Source organism: Clytia hemisphaerica, unplaced genomic scaffold (assembly GCF_902728285.1).
Source record: "Clytia hemisphaerica strain Z4C2 unplaced genomic scaffold, Clytia hemisphaerica genome assembly, whole genome shotgun sequence".
NCBI classification, from domain to species: domain Eukaryota; kingdom Metazoa; phylum Cnidaria; class Hydrozoa; order Leptothecata; family Clytiidae; genus Clytia; species Clytia hemisphaerica.
Window position 1 is genome coordinate 179323 of NW_027103668.1, and position 20457 is coordinate 199779.

General features: G+C 33.3%; 1 long non-coding RNA gene across 1 annotated transcript; it reads left to right on the plus strand.

Annotated features, from left to right (window-relative positions):
• Window positions 1-12215: 12215 nt before the first annotated feature.
• LOC136803325 (uncharacterized) lies at window positions 12216-18396 on the plus strand. Its single transcript, XR_010846133.1, has 8 exons — window positions 12216-12346; window positions 13041-13226; window positions 13920-14105; window positions 14797-14982; window positions 15667-15852; window positions 16547-16732; window positions 17426-17611; window positions 18303-18396. It is a non-coding gene; the product is annotated as an uncharacterized lncRNA (long non-coding RNA).
• Window positions 18397-20457: the final 2061 nt, after the last annotated feature.

The window sequence follows — 20457 nt, forward strand, 5'->3', positions numbered from 1 at the left end:
CCTTTGAAAAAGTGACGTCACAATGTATTTTCCTAACGACGGGCAACTCTGGACAATGTAGGCCCGTCGTCAAGCGAAATGAACCAATTGCAGTGCGCAAAAAGCCATGTAGCCCGCTTCGAAAAAGTAACCGGTTAACAATAGCTTGTACTCACTATTCTGAGTAAGTAAATCAAAAAAATCGACGATCTCAACTATTTTGGACCAGTTAGCTTTTCGTACAAGCTGTTAAAATAATCAGGTAAATGATCTTGTAGCGTTTCTCTTCAGTCATTTTATTGCAGTAACTTTCACCTGATTCATTCATGAAACTTTTTTCAGCGTTTTCTATGGACTCCATTGATATTTGGTAAAAAATATGGAGCTATAAAATTGTATAATCATGAAAGTCAAAAATGTTATAAAGGGTTTACATGAAAATTTGCTGTTGTTGCGTTGGTGATGGGAGACTGTGTCTAGGACTTGCCGCTGCCCACGTGATCGTAACTAGACCAATCAGAGGGTAGCAATTTAATGCTTTTTGTTGTTTCTCAACGTTGCATTTCGGTGTTTCTACTGTCTTTAGAGTCATACGCCTATGAGCACTCTTACCTGAAAACACAAAATAGTTATCAGAGTTGTCTTCCGAGCACGCCACGCGGCCTGTATCTTCAACCAAATTAAAGAATTCATCGCCCGTTTTTTGTGCCATTCGAATACTGCTTTGATCATAAGCTATATTAAAATCACCTCCAATGACCCAGAATGCTCCGACAGCTTCTCTACGCATCATCGAAATTAACAGACTGGAGATCCGTTTCTTTTTCTCATCCGTCATTCCGATGTGCACTGGACACGACCACGAGCCGACAAACATGAAATTTTTCGACGCCTTATGTGTCAACCGGACTAAGGAAAGGTGGTTTTGAATCATATCTTTTTGCTCAGCTGTACCAATGATATTTAGATCCGAAAACTTCACTTTATCAACTGCAAACAGATTAGCTTTTGCCATAATGGCGGTCGAGCTACGTACTCGTTTCATGTAATAATTATAATGTCGCCACACTTTGGCTAACATGAAGTCAATGAATTCAACATCACGTCGTCTGTTGACATTTTGCAATAAAATAATATCTGGATCTTGTTCATGAATTAATGCTGAAATGGCGCTTCTTCGAGATTTGTTGCTCTCTTGATTCGGATCAGCGGCACAAGCCATATTGATTGTGAACACGCGAAAACCAGCCATATCTGAATTCGCCATGCTGCAAAATATACTTCCACCTCAAATGCAGTGATTTCTCGATTTGCTTTCCTCCTTCTCTTCTATGTCTCTCTCTCCCTTCTATTGCTATTTGTAGATTTTTCTTCTTTTTTAGTTCAAATCATACAGTAGAGAGCTCCAACAGTGCTTTCTCAAAAGTTTTCACTTTTTTTCCGTGTCGACTTTTTCCACCTCTAGCAGTGTTGCTCTGGAAATTAATATGTGAATCTATATTTTAAGAAACAAAACGCATAATAAGTAAAACAAGATTTGAGAAAGTTGATAAAAAATTCATAAAAACCTCTTGTCTTTTATCAGTTTTCACTTGTTTCTAAGCTTCCATTAACCTCTTCTTATACTTGTATAAGCAACTAGTAAAATTCAGTAGAATTCTTTCTTAATCAATTTTTTATCGATTTTTAATGCTTGAATTGTGTTTTTCAATCGATTGAGATTTTTAAGTAGGTAACCCATAGCGATTTTAAGCCATTATTATTTGATAAAGCAAGCAACTTTTTCATTTAACTCAAAACAGCTCATCTAGGTCTTATTTCTTATTTCGGTTTCTAAAGAAAAATGTATTGACCAATTGTAACCAAGGTGATTTTAAAACCTTATTCGATTTGATATTTTAAAATTCAAATCAAAATTCATCATAATGTATCAATCTGATTGGCTTTAACCATGAATAAAAAATATACTGAAAATGTTTTTTAGAAAGGTCATAGTTTTCGACGCTCATTTTTCATCAAAATATTTCTATAAAATAAAGGAATGCCCAACTTTTTATGGCGGTCATGACGGTAAAGACGTAGATGAGCTTTTGTTCAAGTTCTTAAATACTTGTAAACTTCACTCGACAAAATTAGCTGAAAAAATATCTTCAAATTTGACTGTCTTTGAGATTCAGCATTTCAAATACAAACATTTGAAAAACATAGACATAAATTCCTTTTGAAAATATCGTCTTTGCCTCAGGGTGAGAACAAGCATAAATCTTCTTAGTTAAATGTAATATTTGCTTTTTTATGATCCCAATGTTAAGCTAAGTATATTCAGCGAGAGATAAAGTTCGGATAATAAACGACGACAGAAAAATTCTCTGTAACCGCTCCCTACCCAAGATACACGGTTTTTTGTATAAGAAAATGCTTTTAGTATATACTTGAATATGCTTTATAAAAATATTTATGATGAAAAACTAAGAATATGGTAAGAATTTCGCTAACATGGAATTTAGCAACTGAACCTAAGAATACCCTTTTTAAAGCGATTTTACCTGTAGATTGCCAATAATACCTCAGCAACGCTCAATACTTTCACAAAGAATGCCATTTGATTCTTCAGGTCTATATTTATATTACATATGTTCATGCTAAATTTAGCTTGAACCCAAGAATACCGTAAGAATGTTTTAGGATAATTTTCCCCAAAAAGTTAAGGATATCCATCATGAAATGAAAAAAAAACACCATTCTTATAAAAAAAGCGTGTAGGGTACGGTATATTCTTAGGTTAAGACCCAACCAAGTCTAAATCTTGCATGTAATAATGCCTCGAGCAAGGATATGGGATTTTTGTAAAAGCTCTTTTCAGTGCTGAAGGGTAGTTGACAATTTACAGTTGAAATGCTCTAAAAATCGGCATCAATAGGTTCATTTGCCAAATTCCATGATGTTGGTATTCTTAGCATATTCTTAATTTTTTGACCTATTTAACCATAGTATTCTTATAAAGTATATTATTATTAAAAAAAGTGTGCAATCGTCGTTCTTACCTAATTTTGTCAGCTTATTCTCGCCACACAAACCACGAAGAGCTGCCGGGTTAGTAACTTGTTAAAGTTCAATATGAGAACAAGATCTCCACGAATAAAAAACACAATTACGAGAGAAAAACGAAAGTACAAACGAGCAAACCAAACCAACCAAAAATACTTTAAAAAACAAGGTCGAGTAGCGCATGTTACGCATACTACGTTGCAAACACTTTACTTGAGCGACTCTAGATTACATTGTGTCCTTTAGAGGTTTTATTTTAGCTCGACTAATGGCGAAGTTGACCGGTCCAAGGCACAAAAAATTACAATGCGCTGGTCTAAAATTCGGTTCGTCTACACACATATGCATATTTCATACTAATCAATACACTGATTTGCTAAGAATTCACCGGCCTAGAATCTAAAACTCGCCAGAGTTCTATTAAAAACAAAGCAAAACCCCTGATAAAATCAACAACTAAACTTGAACGAGTCTGGATTACTGTGCCTCCTTTATCGTAAAACCAAAGCCCAAAAAGCCTCACAGATCATTGAGAATCTGTAAAAACCCAGCTACGCAATTTTTGAGAGATTTTGAAAAGTTGAATTTGGAAGAAACTGAATCTGTAGAAGAAGAAGATGAATACTTTGGTAAAAAGAAAACAAAAGAACCAAAAAATGATCTCACTTTAATTTTGTGGGTGGTAAAACATAAATCGAAATGGACCGTTGCGAGAGATCGGTATTATAAGAACTTAGATGAAGTCTGTTCTTATTACTCTTATTTAAGTATACCACCTGATCGAAAACCAAAATTGTTGACCATTCATGATGTTTTTAGAGAGTTCAAGAGAATTCTCACCTTGATGTCAGAAAATGAACATCGATTTGAATCTATAGGGAACCATTAATTCACTTTTTGGACATACAGTTGAACTCATGTAATTCGAACTCCTATAATTCGAAAACTCATGTAATTCGAACAGATTCAGTGGTCCCCTCAGAATTTACCTTGAAAACCTTACAAAAAAACTCCTATAATTCGAACTCATGTAATTCGAAAGATCATGTAAATCGAACAGATTTTCCGGTCCCATCAAGAAATTTTAATCATGTAATTCGAATTTTCGAATTTTTTGAGTTATTGAAGCTGATAAACTTTACACTTTGTCAATCGAACCAATTCCAATTCCACCCCCATCTCAAAATGAGATTGACGACGCGATCGAGACTCTCAAAAAGATGACCCTTTTCGAATCATCGAACGTCATCCCACTGATTCAGAAGATTTCTGAAGAGATTTCCAAGAAACGAGGGCAGAAAATAAACAATCAACAATCGAAGAATTTTTTGAAAAATTATGAATTTAGTATTTCATTATTTCAACTCGAAAATACAAAAAATTGTTCAAAAGTAAATCTGGGAAAGACTCTTTCATCGAATTAGGTCAAAAATACGAAAACTCATCTAGTTCGAAACTCATGCAATTCGAACAAAATTCTCGGTCCCTTGAGAATTCGAATTACATGAGTTCAACTGTACCTACGTCCTCTTAGTTGCAGAGAGCTCGTTTACCAAGAAAAAAACCACCTTTAGGTCCATGTACTCATGTAGTCAACAAAAAGACACTTGGCTAGAAACGCTTGTCATAAAAATAAAATAGTCAGACTTTTTGGTGTCAATCGAACGTCGAGACTAAAAATTTAATTGAAGCCAAATGATTAATGCTCTTAATAAGTCTTATATACAATTAAACACAAAATGCCCGACAGTGACCGGTAAGTATTTAATATTTGAAGATTCTGACTTAAGGTATGTGTAAACCTTTTTTCCGATTTTTTGTCAACAATTTTTTTTTCAGTCAAAGTGGAAGAAAAGTTACTGGATTTCATTTTGGTAAAATCGCGATCTTAAAATCTTATTTTGATCCAGAGTTATAACCATTTAAATTTCAAAACAAAGTTCGTCTTATGATGGATTATTTACTAAAATAATTGTCTCTTTCGGAAACAACAAAGAGAATAGAGAGAATTCAGCTGGTAGATTCGCTGGAGTTAGGTATTCGGTATTCTGGATTCGGGATTCGCATTCGGGATTCGAAAAAGCTCAATAAAAACTTAACAAAAAAAGATATTTACTTGAAATAAAAAACGGATGCAAGTTCACATGTCAAGGAAAATATTCGAAAAAAGGAAATTCAGAATATGAGCTTAGTTGTCACGTGACTATGGGAAATTCCCCTATTTGGGAGTTATTTCAATTTAGAGACCATTTTTAAAAAGCTTACCAGTCATCAGAAAATGGTTGGATTTACTTCAAATAATAAACGGATGCAAGTTCACATGTCAAGAAAAACCTTCCAAGAATATAAATTCAGAATATCAGCTTAGTTGTCACGTGACTATGGGAAATTCCCCTTTTTGGGAGTTATTTCAGTTTAGGGACCTTTTTTGAAAAGCTCATAAAAACTCAAGGAAGAAAGGTATCGACTTCAAATAGCAAACGGATGCAAGTTCACATATCTGGGAACAAATTCCAAAAATAATTATTCAGAATATGAGCTTAGTTGTCACGTGACTATGGGAAATTCCCCTTTTGGGGAGTTATTTCAGTTTAGGGACCTTTTTTGAAAAGCTCATAAAAACTCAAGGAAGAAAGGTATCGACTTCAAAAAAGAAACGGATGCAAGTTCACATATCTGGAAAAATATTCCAAAAAAAATAATTCAGAATATGAGCTTAGTTGTCACGTGACTATGGGAAATTCCCTTTTTGGGAGTTATTTCAGTTTAGGACTTTTTGAAAAAAGCCATAAAACTCAAGGAAGAAAGGTATGACTTCAAATAACAAACGATGCAGTTCACATGCTAGGAACAACTTCCAAAAATCGTATTCAGAATATGCGCTAGTGTCACGTGACTATAGGAAATTCCCCTTTTTGGGAGTTATTTCAGTTTAGGGACCTTTTTTGAAAAGCTCATAAAAACTCAAGGAAGAAAGGTATCGACTTCAAATAACAAACGGATGCAAGTTCACATATCTGGGAAAGTATTCCAAAAAAAATAATTCAGAATATGAGCTTAGTTGTCACGTGACTATGGGAAGTTCCCCTTTTTGGGAGTTTCCCTTTTTGGAGTTATTTCAATTTAGAGACCTTTTTTAAAAGATTACCATGTATTGATCATGGATTGACTTCATTAGCGTTTTCTTAATTTTTTTTTTGAAGGACATTCATGTTTCTTTTATTAGAACACCTAAATTTTGATTGAGGCTGAATGTTCTTATTTTTTCAACCCTTTTCAGCCGTAGATGTTCTTGTTAATGTTCCTATACCTGGGTCCAAATAACAAAAGAAATGTATTGTCTCGAGTGAACCGTAGTAAACCCAACAGGTACTGAACGTTATCATAACGTCCAAACAATGTTGTCTCAACATCAGAACGTCAAATCTTTCAAATTTTCCCATAGATCAGTTTACCCCCTTTTGTGTCTTATACACCATCATCTGTTTCATCCACTATTATTCTGTCTCATTTTTCTCTACGCCCAAGCTACCTTTTTAACGCACCTTCCTTCTCTTCATATACACGCAAAGACCGTCCACTAAAATAATCAACTAGTCACTTACCATAGGTAAAAAGTAATTCATAATAAATTCTTGGTGGTGAGTTAAATTCTTAATAAGGATGATTTCACAACTTATTGGTAATAACAACTTATTGTTAATAATTGCTGAAAATTAAGCAACTGTGAACCGGAAAAACTCCCTCCGAACCTGAAAAAACTCCCTGTCAATCGAACATAACAACTTCCAATCAACAACTACAATCGGAGAGTTGAATAAATAGAAGAGGGGATACTGCCAATCAAATTACAGCAAACAAATAAGAATAGCGAAAGCAAAACATTATGTCTAACATCATCCTTTTTGAAAATTGCTGTGAAGAAGAAGGACATCACTCTGAAAAAATGTTAGATGGTACGAATATATCTTTATCTCATTTTAGACCATCCCAATTAAGGACATTTACATCCAATCAACAAATAGAGTAATCAAAATAATTTATTAAACCATTTATTAGCGCTACAAATGACAAAATATTGGCACAAAGGGAAATCACCGGGGTGTTTTAAACCACACGTTTGTAGTCTAGGCTCTAAAGTGGTTCGAAGGGTAGAGTTTTAAACGCTAGGCTCTTAAGATCGATCTAATCGATGAATGAACTCAATGAGGGCTGAAATTGACATTCTCGCTCGACTTGAATTCGAAAATGGTAAATTCGCCAGAAGCAAATAATTATGGGACGGATTGTTTTTTTAAAATAACTACTGACTTGCGGATGTAGTATCTTAGATAGTATTGATACTACATGGCCCGCTGATCTATGAGAAGTTATTGAATTAAAGGGTCGAAAACTTCATCTGAGTAGATCTGAGTCAACTGATGACCTCTTAAAAGCTCTTCGACCTAACAAAACGCAACAGAGGATCCTTAAAATCCATGACATACAACAACAAACATTATCTGATATAAAAACATTATCTTAAAAAATCTCAATAATCCCAGAAGATAATGGGTTGTAAACCATAAAACTATATTATCTGTTGTACCAAATCATAAAAATAAAAGACTATTTCATTCATATCTCAATTGTTTGACTTCTTTGACCTTCAGAAATCTGACTTCATTATTTACATTATCTCTCTGTTACAGCTTAAAGTCTCTATTTCTTTATAAATCTTATCGGCAGTATTCTGACCTAATATATTTTTTTTTGTTTTTCTTTTTGTTTTCTTTTTTTTCATCGAAATATCTCCCAAAAAGGGGAATTTCCCATAGTCACGTGACAACTAAGCTCATATTCTGAATAATTATTTTTGGAATTTGTTCCTTAGCACGTGAACTTGCATCCGTTTGTTATTTGAAGTCAATACCTTTCTTCCTTGAGTTTTTATGAGCTTTTCAAAAAAGGTCCCTAAGCTGAAATAACTCCCAGAAAGGGGAATTTCACATAGTCACGTGACAACTAAGCTCATAATCTGAATAACTTTTTTTGGAATATTTTTCCAGATATGTGAACTTGCATCCGTTTGTTATTTGAAGTCAATACCTTTCTGAGTTTTTATGAGCTTTCAAAAAAAACGGTCCCTATACTAAATAACCCCCAAAGGGAATTTCCCATAGTACGTGACAATAAGCTCATATTCTGAATTATTTTTTTGGATTTGTTCCTTGCATGTTACTTGCCTCCGTTGTTATTAGTAACAAATCCTTTTTAAGAAAGGTCCTAAATATTTGAACTATTGAAAAGTGGAATTTCCTAGTGAATGACAACTACGTCATATTATGAATAATTTTTCTGGATATTTTCCAAGATATGTGAACTGCATCCGTTTGTTATTTGAAGCGATCCTTTCTTCCTGATTTTTATGAGCTTTTCAAAAAGGGTCCTCTAAACTAAATAACTCAAAAAGGGAATTCCCGTAGTCACGGACAATAAGCTCATATTCTGACTTTTTTCTGGAATATTCCTTGACATGAACTGCATCCGTTTTTATTGACGTCAATTCACCTTACTGACGATGGCGGCTTTTAAAATGGTTCTAAATTGACAAACTCCAAATAGGGAATTTCCCCTAGTCACGTGAAATAAATCTTATTCTGATATTTTTTTGGGATATTTTTTAACATGTGAGTTGCATCCGTTTTTATTTCAAGTTAATTCTTTTTTCGTTAATTTTATTGAGCTTTCGAATCCGAATGCGAATTCGATCCGAATACCGAAAAGACCTACTCCAGCGATCTACATCAGTGATGTTTATTCTCACCTCTATTGAATTATATATTTTTGACACATTTCACTGATTACTCAAATAAACAGCAATCATCTCGTTAAAAATTTCAAATTGATGTGAAAAAAACGAAATTTTACCACAACATACTTACTTTTAAAGAAGTTAAAGTCACCCATAGCATTTAGATATCGACTTCATTCTTTTTTTATGAGATTCCCAAAAGATCAAACTTAAAAAGTGTCTTAAACTCCAAGCATTTAGTTCGATCTATGGGAACTAGTATCGAAGTTTTTTCAAATTCAAAGCTCTGGGTGACTTTAACTTCTTAAAGTCGTAAGGTTAAATTCTTAGATTTATTATATCCTGCCCAGTTTTTTAAATTCAGCTGAAACTTTTACCATTAGAAAGAGAATATTATTGGCTTTCAGAAAATATATACTTTTGATATATTATAAAAATTCTAAAGATATGATCAATTAAAGAGAATGTGTCAAGAAAGGTGAACACATACCTTAAAATAAATTTAAAACTTGGATAAGTTTTCAGCGACACTCTTAATATGAAAAAAGCCCCCGGGGCTGGGGTACTTGGGCAGATTGGGTGCCGGGTATGTACGAGTCATTATGGACCCTTTTTTAAACCTCGAAAGTCTCTGAAAGGGGTAGAAAAACGATAAATTAACAATTGAGTCTCTGATAGGGTCCCAAAATTACGAAATATCAAACTCAACTGCCTCAAAGGGTCATAAAATCTGGTACTTTTGAGCTAAAACTAGTCTCTCAAAGGGTCGATTTTCAAACTTTCCGTCGGACATACCCGTCACCTCGCAAACTTAGTAACCGCCCCCCCCCCGGAGCCTCATAAAAACACAGACTCAGCTGTTTGGGCGGCGTAGCAAAGTTTGGGACGAACGGACTATCACAACTTGTAAATGCTCATCCATTGACTTCCAAGCTCGAAGGGCTAGACTCCTGGATTGCTGGAAATGAAGCCAGATATTTCCCATCCTAAACGTGTGACACGTGTGATTTTCACAGAAACACTAGATTGAAAGTAAAATATATCGCTAGATTTCGAAAAGTATGCCGCGTAAAACAAAGAAAGTGCTAGATTTAGTCCGTCATTCTAAATGCGGCGCAAATCTGTAAGTCTGTAAGGCTTTACTTTTTCTTGTTTGAGAAAGGTTGAAGACTCATCTGTAGCCCCTTCGGGGCTTAAAACTCAATGTGCTCATCATTCTGTTGTTTCTTGAATGATATAATCATATTTTTGATTCCGTGACTACAGCTCTCTTGGGTAATAATTGCTCTTTTGTTTTTAATTTTTTCTTTTGTTACATTACTTGTCGATTTCATTGCTTTCATTGTCGAATTACTTGATGTCGATCTTAGTCATTAGGGAATTGCGCAATTTGAAAGCGCTTCAAAGTGAGAAAAAAATAATTTTAGAAAAAAAAGATTTTATGAAAGGCCAAAAGAGCTTTTGTCGAGGAGAAAAATTTCGAAGACAGTTTGACGCTAAATCCATTTACTCGAAATGTGAGATTTTTTAACTCATAAGGGCTACATACACTAGACGATATATTGTCAGGTAATATATTGACGAAGTATTGCTGAATGTGGGCAATATATTGAAAACATGCTCGCAATATATTGTCAGCTGTTGAAATGTTGTTGAAATTTTGTAGACCCTTTCAAACTCTTTCAGAATTTCTCCTCATCTTTCAGAATATTTCAGACCCTTATAGAATTTTTCACCTTCGCTCAGAATTTCTTAGAATCATTTTGATTTTTTTGCATACTATCAGGCGATCTTTTTGAATCTTCTAATTTTTGGATCGCCCTTTGACAATAAGACTTTTTCTGTTGAGCTTTCTTTTGATTTTTCAATCACTTTTTTCACCCTTTCAGACTTTTTCAGAATTTTTCAGACTATTTAAAAAAATTTTGGACTCTTTCAGATTCTTTCACACTCTTTCAGAATATTTCAGAATATTTTAGGCTCTTGATTTTTCAATCACTTTTTTCACCCTTTCAGACTCTTTCAAAATCTTTCTGACCCTTTTCGAATCTTTCAGACTCATTCAAAATTCTTTCAAAATTTTTTAATTAATCTTATGGGTTTATCCCACCGAAGCTTTTTAAAAGGAATTTTAAGCACAGAATTTCATTTTTTTGTAAAACTTTAATACCATGAACACCACAGCTCAGCTTTCTCTGCAATTAAGCTATTTAGACAATATTTTTTTATAGGAGGAAATCTGTTCGATAAGATCATCCAAAATATAAAATTAAAAATGAAATTGAACTAATTTTCATATATGCATCCAAACGGAAAAATGCATCCAAACGGAAAAATGCATCCAAACGGAAAATGAAGTTACGTGGAAATTTTAATGCTTTTAAACTTGCAAAGGCACACGATTTTTCCCATGGGTGCTACAGTTAATTAAGTTTCTTCTTAATTTTATTTAGGGTAATATAGACGTCAATAGGAATGATCAACATCAAGTAGATTTTGCTCAGAAAAGTATAAAAACGAGGAATGACGATATTTCATAATAAGACGACCAGCTCCTTTGCTACCAGACGGTTTTAGGCATCTCAAAATTGACAATTTTATAATATTGAAGAGGAGAATGACACAGCACATATCTAAAAAAGTAAGTTTCTCGAATCTTTGGTAATTTTGGTTCATTTGGAATATCTCTATCTCTCCTATTTTTCGTTCGGAACCTGACCCTGTGACAGATTTGTATGAGAAAGGCAATTGCATACACTTTATTTAAAACTTTTGGCTGAAACTTTAAAGCAAGCTTTGAAAATAAAAGTGCTGACTTTCTACCACAACAGTTTTGGAATGTTGTTGATTTCTGGGTGCTATTTTTGGCTGATTGTTTCATTTATCCCATGTTCAAAATACGAACCGTGGAAACATACTCTTTCTTATTCAAATAAGAAAATGATCTGTTATAATTTATTAAACAATCTTCCAAAAACAATATGTAACACATATTACCAAAGCAACTCAGTAAACCCTGTGTCGTTGAGGCCCTGAAGTTAACAATATACCATATAAATCAATTACATCAGTATTTAGCATTCCAATGAAAAGCTTGCAATATTCGAGTTTTCAATTTTGAAAGTGATGTCTTTTTCTAACTTTTCTAGAGAAACTCACCCGAAAAAGCCTTTTATTTGTAAAAACGGTGCTCCCACATGATGAACCTTGTTTGCGAATGCATAAATAAACTATTAAAAAACTATGGCAATTTATTTATCCTAAAATGATTTATCTGTTCTATGTTTATCAAAGACAGTCTGCTTTTCTGGCTTTTCTTCTTAATTTTATTTAGGGTGATAGACGTCAATAGGAATGATCAACATCAAATAGATTTGCTCAGAAAAGTAAAAGTATACGAACGAGGAATGACGATAGTTCATAATAAGACGACCAGCTCCTTTGATACCAGACGGTTTTAGGCATCTCAAAATTGACAATTTCATAATATTGAAGAGGAGAATGACACAGCACATATCTATAAAAGTAAGTTTCTCGAATCTTTGGTAATATTGGTTCATTTGGAATATCTCTATCCCTCCTATTTTTCGTTTCGGAACCTGACCCTGTGACAGATTTGTATGAGAAAGGCAACTGCATACACTTTATTTAAAACTTTTGGCTGAAACTCTAAAGCAAGCTTTGAAAATAAAACTACTGACTTTCTACCACAACAGTTTTGGAATGTTGTTGATTTCTGGGTGCTATTTTTGGCTGATTGTTTCATTTTTCCCATGTTCAAAATACGAATCGTGGAAACATACTCTTTCTTATTCAAATAAGAAAATGATCTGTTATAATTTATTAAACAATCTTCCAAAAACAATATGTAACACATATTACCAAAGCAACTCAGTAAACCCTGTGTCGTTGAGGCCCTGAAGTTAACAATATACCATATAAATCAATTACATCAGTATTTAGCATTCCAATGAAAAGCTTGCAATATTCGAGTTTTCATTTTTGAAAGTGATGTCTTTTTCTAACTTTTCTAGAGAAACTCACCTGAAAAAGCCTTTTATTTGTAAAAATGGTGCTCCCACATGATGAACCTTGTTTGCGAATGCATAAATAAACTCTTAAAAAACTATGGCAATTTTTTTATCCTAAAATGATTTATCTGTTCTATGTTTATCAAAGACAGTCTGCTTTTCTGGCTTTTCTTCTTAATTTTATTTAGGGTGATAGACGTCAATAGGAATGATCAACATCAAATAGATTTTGCTCAGAAAAGTATACGAACGAGGAATGACGATAGTTCATAATAAGACGACCAGCTCTTTTGATACCAGACGGTTTTAGGCATCTCAAAATTGACAATTTCATAATATTGAAGAGGAGAATGACACAGCACATATCTATAAAAGTAAGTTTCTCGAATCTTTGGTAATATTGGTTCATTTGGAATATCTCTATCTCTCCTATTTTTCGTTCGGAACCTGACCCTGTGACAGATTTGTATGAGAAAGGCAGCTGCATACACTTTATTTAAAACTTTTGGCTGAAACTCTAAAGCAAGCTTTGAAAATAAAAGTACTGACTTTCTACCACAACAGTTTTGGAATGTTGTTGATTTCTGGGTGCTATTTTTGGCTGATTGTTTCATTTATCCCATGTTCAAAATACGAACCGTGGAAACATACTCTTTCTTATTCAAATAAGAAAATGATCTGTTATAATTTATTAAACAATCTTCCAAAAACAATATGTAACACATAATACCAAAGCAACTCGATAAACCCTGTGTCGATGAGGCCCTAAAGTTAACAATATACCACATAAATCAATTACATCAGTATTTAGCATTCCAATGAAAAGCTTGCAATATTCGAGTTTTTATTTTTGAAAGTGATGTCTTTTTCTAACTTTTCTAGAGAAACTCACCCGAAAAAGCCTTTTATTTGTAAAAACGGTGCTCCCACATGATGAACCTTGTTTGCGAATGCATAAATAAACTCTAAAAAAACGATGGCAATTTTTTTATCCTAAAATGATTTATCTGTTCTATGTTTATCAAAGACAGTCTGATTTTCTGGCTTTTCTTCTTAATTTTATTTAGGGTGATAGACGTCAATAGGAATGATCAACATCAAATAGATTTTGCTCAGAAAAGTATACGAACGAGGAATGACGATAGTTCATAATAAGACGACCAGCTCCTTTGATACCAGACGGTTTTAGGCATCTCAAACTTGACAATTTCATAATATTGAAGAGGAGAATGACACAGCACATATCTATAAAAGTAAGTTTCTCGAATCTTTGGTAATATTGGTTCATTTGGAATATCTCTATCCCTCCTATTTTTCGTTTCGGAACCTAACCCTGTGACAGATTTGTATGAGAAGGCAACTGCATACACTTTATTTAAAACTTTTGGCTGAAACTCTAAAGCAAGCTTTGAAAATAAAAGCCTGACTTTCTACCACAACAGTTTTGGAATGTTGTTGATTTCTGGGTGCTATTTTTGGCTGATTGTTTCATTTATCCCATGTTCAAAATACGAACCGTGGAAACATACTCTTTCTTATTCAAATAAGAAAATGATCTGTTATAATTTATTAAACAATCTTCCAAAAACAATATGTAACACATAATACCAAAGCAACTCGATAAACCCTGTGTCGATGAGGCCCTAAAGTTAACAATATACCACATAAATCAATTACATCAGTATTTAGCATTCCAATGAAAAGCTTGCAATATTCGAGTTTTCATTTTTGAAAGTGATGTCTTTTTCTAACTTTTCTAGAGAAACTCACCCGAAAAAGCCTTTTATTTGTAAAAATGGTGCTCCCACATGATGAACCTTGTTTGCGAATGCATAAATAAACTCTTAAAAACTATGGCAATTTTTTTATCCTAAAATGATTTATCTGTTCTATGTTTATCAAAGACAGTCTGCTTTTCTGGCTTTTCTTTTTAATTTTATTTAGGGTGATAGACGTCAATAGGAATGATCAACATCAAATAGATTTTGCTCAGAAAAGTATACGAACGAGGAATGACGATAGTTCATAATAAGACGACCAGCTCCTTTGATACCAGACGGTTTTAGGCATCTCAAAATTGACAATTTCATAATATTGAAGAGGAGAATGACACAGCACATATCTATAAAAGTAAGTTTCTCGAATCTTTGGTAATATTGGTTCATTTGGAATATCTCTATCTCTCCTATTTTTCGTTCGGAACCTGACCCTGTGACAGATTTGTATGAGAAAGGCAACTGCATACACTTTATTTAAAACTATTTGCTGAAACTCTAAAGCAAGCTTTGAAAATAAAACTGACTTTCTACCACAACAGTTTTGGAATGTTGTTGATTTCTGGGTGCTATTTTTGGCTGATTGTTTCATTTTTCCCATGTTCAAAATACGAACCGTGGAAACATACTCTTTCTTATTCAAATAAGAAAATGATCTGTTATAATTTATTAAACAATCTTCCAAAAACAATATGTAACACATATTACCAAAGCAACTCAGTAAACCTGTGTCGTTGAGGCCCTGAAGTTAACAATATACCATATAAATCAATTACATCAGTATTTAGCATTCCAATGAAAAGCTTGCAATATTCGAGTTTTCATTTTGAAAGTGATGTCTTTTTCTAACTTTTCTAGAGAACTCACCCGAAAAAGCCTTTTATTTGTAAAAACGGTGCTCCCACATGATGAACCTTGTTTGCGAATGCATAAATAAACTTTTAAAAACTATGGCAATTTTTTATCCCAAAATGATTATCTGTTCTATGTTTATCAAAGACAGTCTGCTTTTCTGGCTTTTCTTCTTAATTTTATTTAGGGTGATAGACGTCAATAGGAATGATCAACATCAAATAGATTTTGCTCAGAAAAGTATACGAACGAGGAATGACGATAGTTCATAATAAGACGACCAGCTCCTTTGATACCAGACGGTTTTAGGCATCTCAAAATTGACAATTTCATAATATTGAAGAGGAGAATGACACAGCACATATCTATAAAAGTAAGTTTCTCGAATCTTTGGTAATATTGGTTCATTTGGAATATCTCTATCCCTCCTATTTTTCGTTTCGGAACCTGACCCTGTGACAGATTTGTATGAGAAAGGCAACTGCATACACTTTATTTAAAACTTTTGGCTGAAACTCTAAAGCAAGCTTTGAAAATAAAACTACTGAATTTCTACCACAACAGTTTTGGAATGTTGTTGATTTCTGGGTGCTATTTTTGGCTGATTGTTTCATTTTTCCCATGTTCAAAATATGAACCGTGGAAACATACTCTTTCTTATTCAAATAAGAAAATGATCTGTTATAATTTATTAAACAATCTTCCAAAAACAATATGTAACACATATTACCAAAGCAACTCAGTAAATCCTGTGTCGTTGAGGCCCTGAAGTTAACAATATACCATATAAATCAATTACATCAGTATTTAGCATTCCAATGAAAAGCTTGCAATATTCGAGTTTTCATTTTTGAAAGTGATGTCTTTTTCTAACTTTTCTAGAGAAACTCACCCGAAAAAGCCTTTTATTTGTAAAAACGGTGCTCCCACATGATGAACCTTGTTTGTGAATGCATAAATAAACTCTTAAAAAATTATGGCAATTTTTTTATCCTAAAATGATTTATCTGTTCTATGTTTGTCAAAGACAGTCTGCTTTTCTGGCTTTTCTTTTTAATTTTATTTAGGGTGATAGACGTCAATAGGAATGATCAACATCAAATAGATTTTGCTCAGAAAAGTATACGAACGAGGAATGACGATAGTTCATAATAAGACGACCAGCTCCTTTGATACCAGACGGTTTTAGGCATCTCAAAATTGACAATTTCATAATATTGAAGAGGAGAATGACACAGCACATATCTATAAAAGTAAGTTTCTCGAATCTTTGGTAATATGGGTTCATTTGGAATATCTCTATCCCTCCTATTTTTCGTTTCGGAACCTGACCCTGTGACAGATTTGTATGAGAAAGGCAACTGCATACACTTTATTTAAAACTTTTGGCTGAAACTCTAAAGCAAGCTTTGAAAATAAAAGTACTGACTTTCTACCACAACAGTTTTGGAATGTTGTTGATTTCTGGGTGCTATTTTTGGCTGATTGTTTCATTTTTCCCATGTTCAAAATACGAACCGTGGAAACATACTCTTTCTTATTCAAATAAGAAAATGATCTGTTATAATTTATTAAACAATCTTCCAAAAACAATATGTAACACATATTACCAAAGCAACTCAGTAAACCCTGTGTCGTTGAGGCCCTGAAGTTAACAATATACCATATAAATCAATTACATCAGTATTTAGCATTCCAATGAAAAGCTTGCAATATTCGAGTTTTCATTTTTGAAAGTGATGTCTTTTTCTAACTTTTCTAGAGAAACTCACCCGAAAAAGCCTTTTATTTGTAAAAACGGTGCTCCCACTGATGAACCTTGTTTGCGAATGCATAAATAAACTATTAAAAAACTATGGCAATTTTTTATCCCAAAAATGATTTATCTGTTCTATGTTTATCAAAGACAGTCTGCTTTTCTGGCTTTTCTTCTTAATTTTATTTAGGGTGATAGACGTCAATAGGAATGATCAACATCAAATAGATTTTGCTCAGAAAAGTATACGAACGAGGAATGACGATAGTTCATAATAAGACGACCAGCTCCTTTGATACCAGACGGTTTTAGGCATCTCAAAATTGACAATTTCATAATATTGAAGAGGAGAATGACACAGCACATATCTATAAAAGTAAGTTTCTCGAATCTTTGGTAATATTGGTTCATTTGGAATATCTCTATCCCTCCTATTTTTCGTTTTGGAACCTGACCCTGTGACAGATTTGTATGGGAAAGGCAACTGCATACACTTTATTTAAAACTTTTGGCTGAAACTCTAAAGCAAGCTTTGAAAATTAAAGTACTGACTTTCTACCACAACAGTTTTGGAATGTTGTTGATTTCTGGGTGCTATTTTTGGCTGATTGTTTCATTTTTCCCATGTTCAAAATACGAACCGTGGAAACATACTCTTTCTTATTCAAATAAGAAAATGATCTGTTATAATTTATTAAACAATCTTCCAAAAACAATATGTAACACATATTACCAAAGCAACTCGATAAACCCTGTGTCGATGAGGCCCTAAAGTTAACAATATACCATATAAATCAATTACATCAGTATTTAGCATTCCAATGAAAAGCTTGCAATATTCGAGTTTTTATTTTGAAAGTGATGTCTTTTTCTAACTTTTCTAGAGAAACTCACCCGAAAAAGCCTTTTATTTCTAAAAATGGTGCTCCCACATGATGAACCTTGTTTGCGAATGCATAAATAAACTCTTAAAAACTATGGCAATTTTTTATCCTAAAATGATTTATCTGTTCTATGTTTATCAAAGACAGTCTGCTTTTCTGGCTTTTCTTCTTAATTTTATTTAGGGTGATAGACGTCAATAGGAATGATCAACATCAAATAGATTTTGCTCAGAAAAGTATACGAACGAGGAATGACGATAGTTCATAATAAGACGACCAGCTCTTTGATACAAGACGGTTTTAGGCATCTCAAAATTGACAATTTCATAATATTGAAGAGGAGAATGACACAGCACATATCTATAAAAGTAAGTTTCTCGAATCTTTGGTAATTTTGGTTCATTTGGAACATCTCTATCTCTCCTATTTTTCGTTCGGAACCTGACCCTGTGAAAGATTTGTATGAGAAAGGCAACTGCATACACTTTATTTAAAACTATTGGCTGAAACTCTTAAGCAAGCTTTGAAAATAAATCTACTGACTTTCTACCACAACAGTTTTGGAATGTTGTTGATTTCGGGGTGCTATTTTTGGCTGATTGTTTCATTTTTCCCATGTTCAAAATACGGACCTTGGAAACATACTCTTTCTTATTCAAATAAGAAAATGATCTGTTATGATTTATTAAACAATCTTCCAAAAACAATATGTAACACATATTACCAAAGCAACTCATTAAACTCTGTGTCATTGAGGCCCTGAAGTTAACAATATACCATATAAATCAATTACATCAGTATTTAGCATTCCAATGAAAAGCTTGCAATATTCGAGTTTTCATTTTTGAAAGTGATGTCTTTTTCTAACTTTTATAGAGAAACTCACCAGAAAAAGCCTTTTATTTGTAAAAATGGTGCTCCCACATGATGAACCTTGTTTGCGAATGCATAAATAAACTCTTAAAAAACTATGGCAATTTTTTTATCCTAAACATGATTTATCTGTTCTATGTTTATCAAAAACAATCTGCTTTTCTGGCTTTTCTTCTTATTTTTATTTAGGGTGATAGACGTCAATAGGAATGATCAACATCAAATAGATTTTGCTCAGAAAAGTATACGAACGAATAATGACGATAGTTCATAATAAGACGACCAGCTCCTTTGATACAAGACGGTTTTAGGCATCTCAAAATTGACAATTTCATAATATTGAAGAGGAGAATGACACAACACATATCTATAAAAGTAAGTTTCTCGAATCGGTGGTAATATGGGTTCATTTGGACTATCTCTATCCCTCCTATTTTTCGTTTTGGAACCTGACCCTGTGACAGATTTGTATGAGAAAGGCAACTGCATACACTTTATTTAAAACTTTTGGCTGAAACTCTGAAGCAAGCTTTGAAAATAAAAGTCCTGACTTTCTGCCACAACAGTTTTGGAATGTTGTTGATTTCTGGGTGCTATTTTTGGCTGATTGTTTCATTTTTCCCATGTTCAAAATACGAACCGTGGAAACATACTCTTTCTTATTCAAATAAGAAAATGATCTGTTATAATTTATTAAACAATCTTCCAAAAACAATATGTAACACATATTACCAAAGCAACTCAGTAAATCCTGTGTCGTTGAGGCCCTGAAGTTAACAATATACCATATAAATCAATTACATCAGTATTTAGCATTCCAATGAAAAGCTTGCAATATTCGAGTTTTCATTTTTGAAAGTGATGTCTTTTTCTAACTTTTATAGAGAAACTCACCAGAAAAAGCCTTTTATTTGTAAAAATGGTGCTCCCACATGATGAACCTTGTTTGCGAATGAATAAATAAACTCTTAAAAACTATGGCAATTTATTTATCCTAAAATGATTTATCTGTTCTATGTTTGTCAAAGACAGGCTGCTTTTCTGGCTTTTCTTCTTAATTTTATTTAGGGTGATAGACGTCAATAGGAATGATCAACATCAAATTGATTTTGCTCAGAAAAGTTTACAAACGAGGAATGACGATAGTATGTAATAAGACGACCAGCTCCTTTGATACCAGACGGTTTTAGGCATCTCAAAATTGACAATTTCATAATATTGAAGAGGAGAATGACACAGCAAATATCTATAAAAGTAAGTTTCTCGAATCTTTGGTAATATTGGTTCATTTGGAATATCTCTATCCCTCCTATTTTTCGTTTTGAAACCTGACCTTGTGACAGATTTGTATGGGAAAGGCAACTGCATACACTTTATTTAAAACTTTTGGTTGAAACTCTGAAGCAAGCTTTAAAAATAAATCTACTGACTTTCTACCACAACAGTTTTGGAATGTTGTTGATTT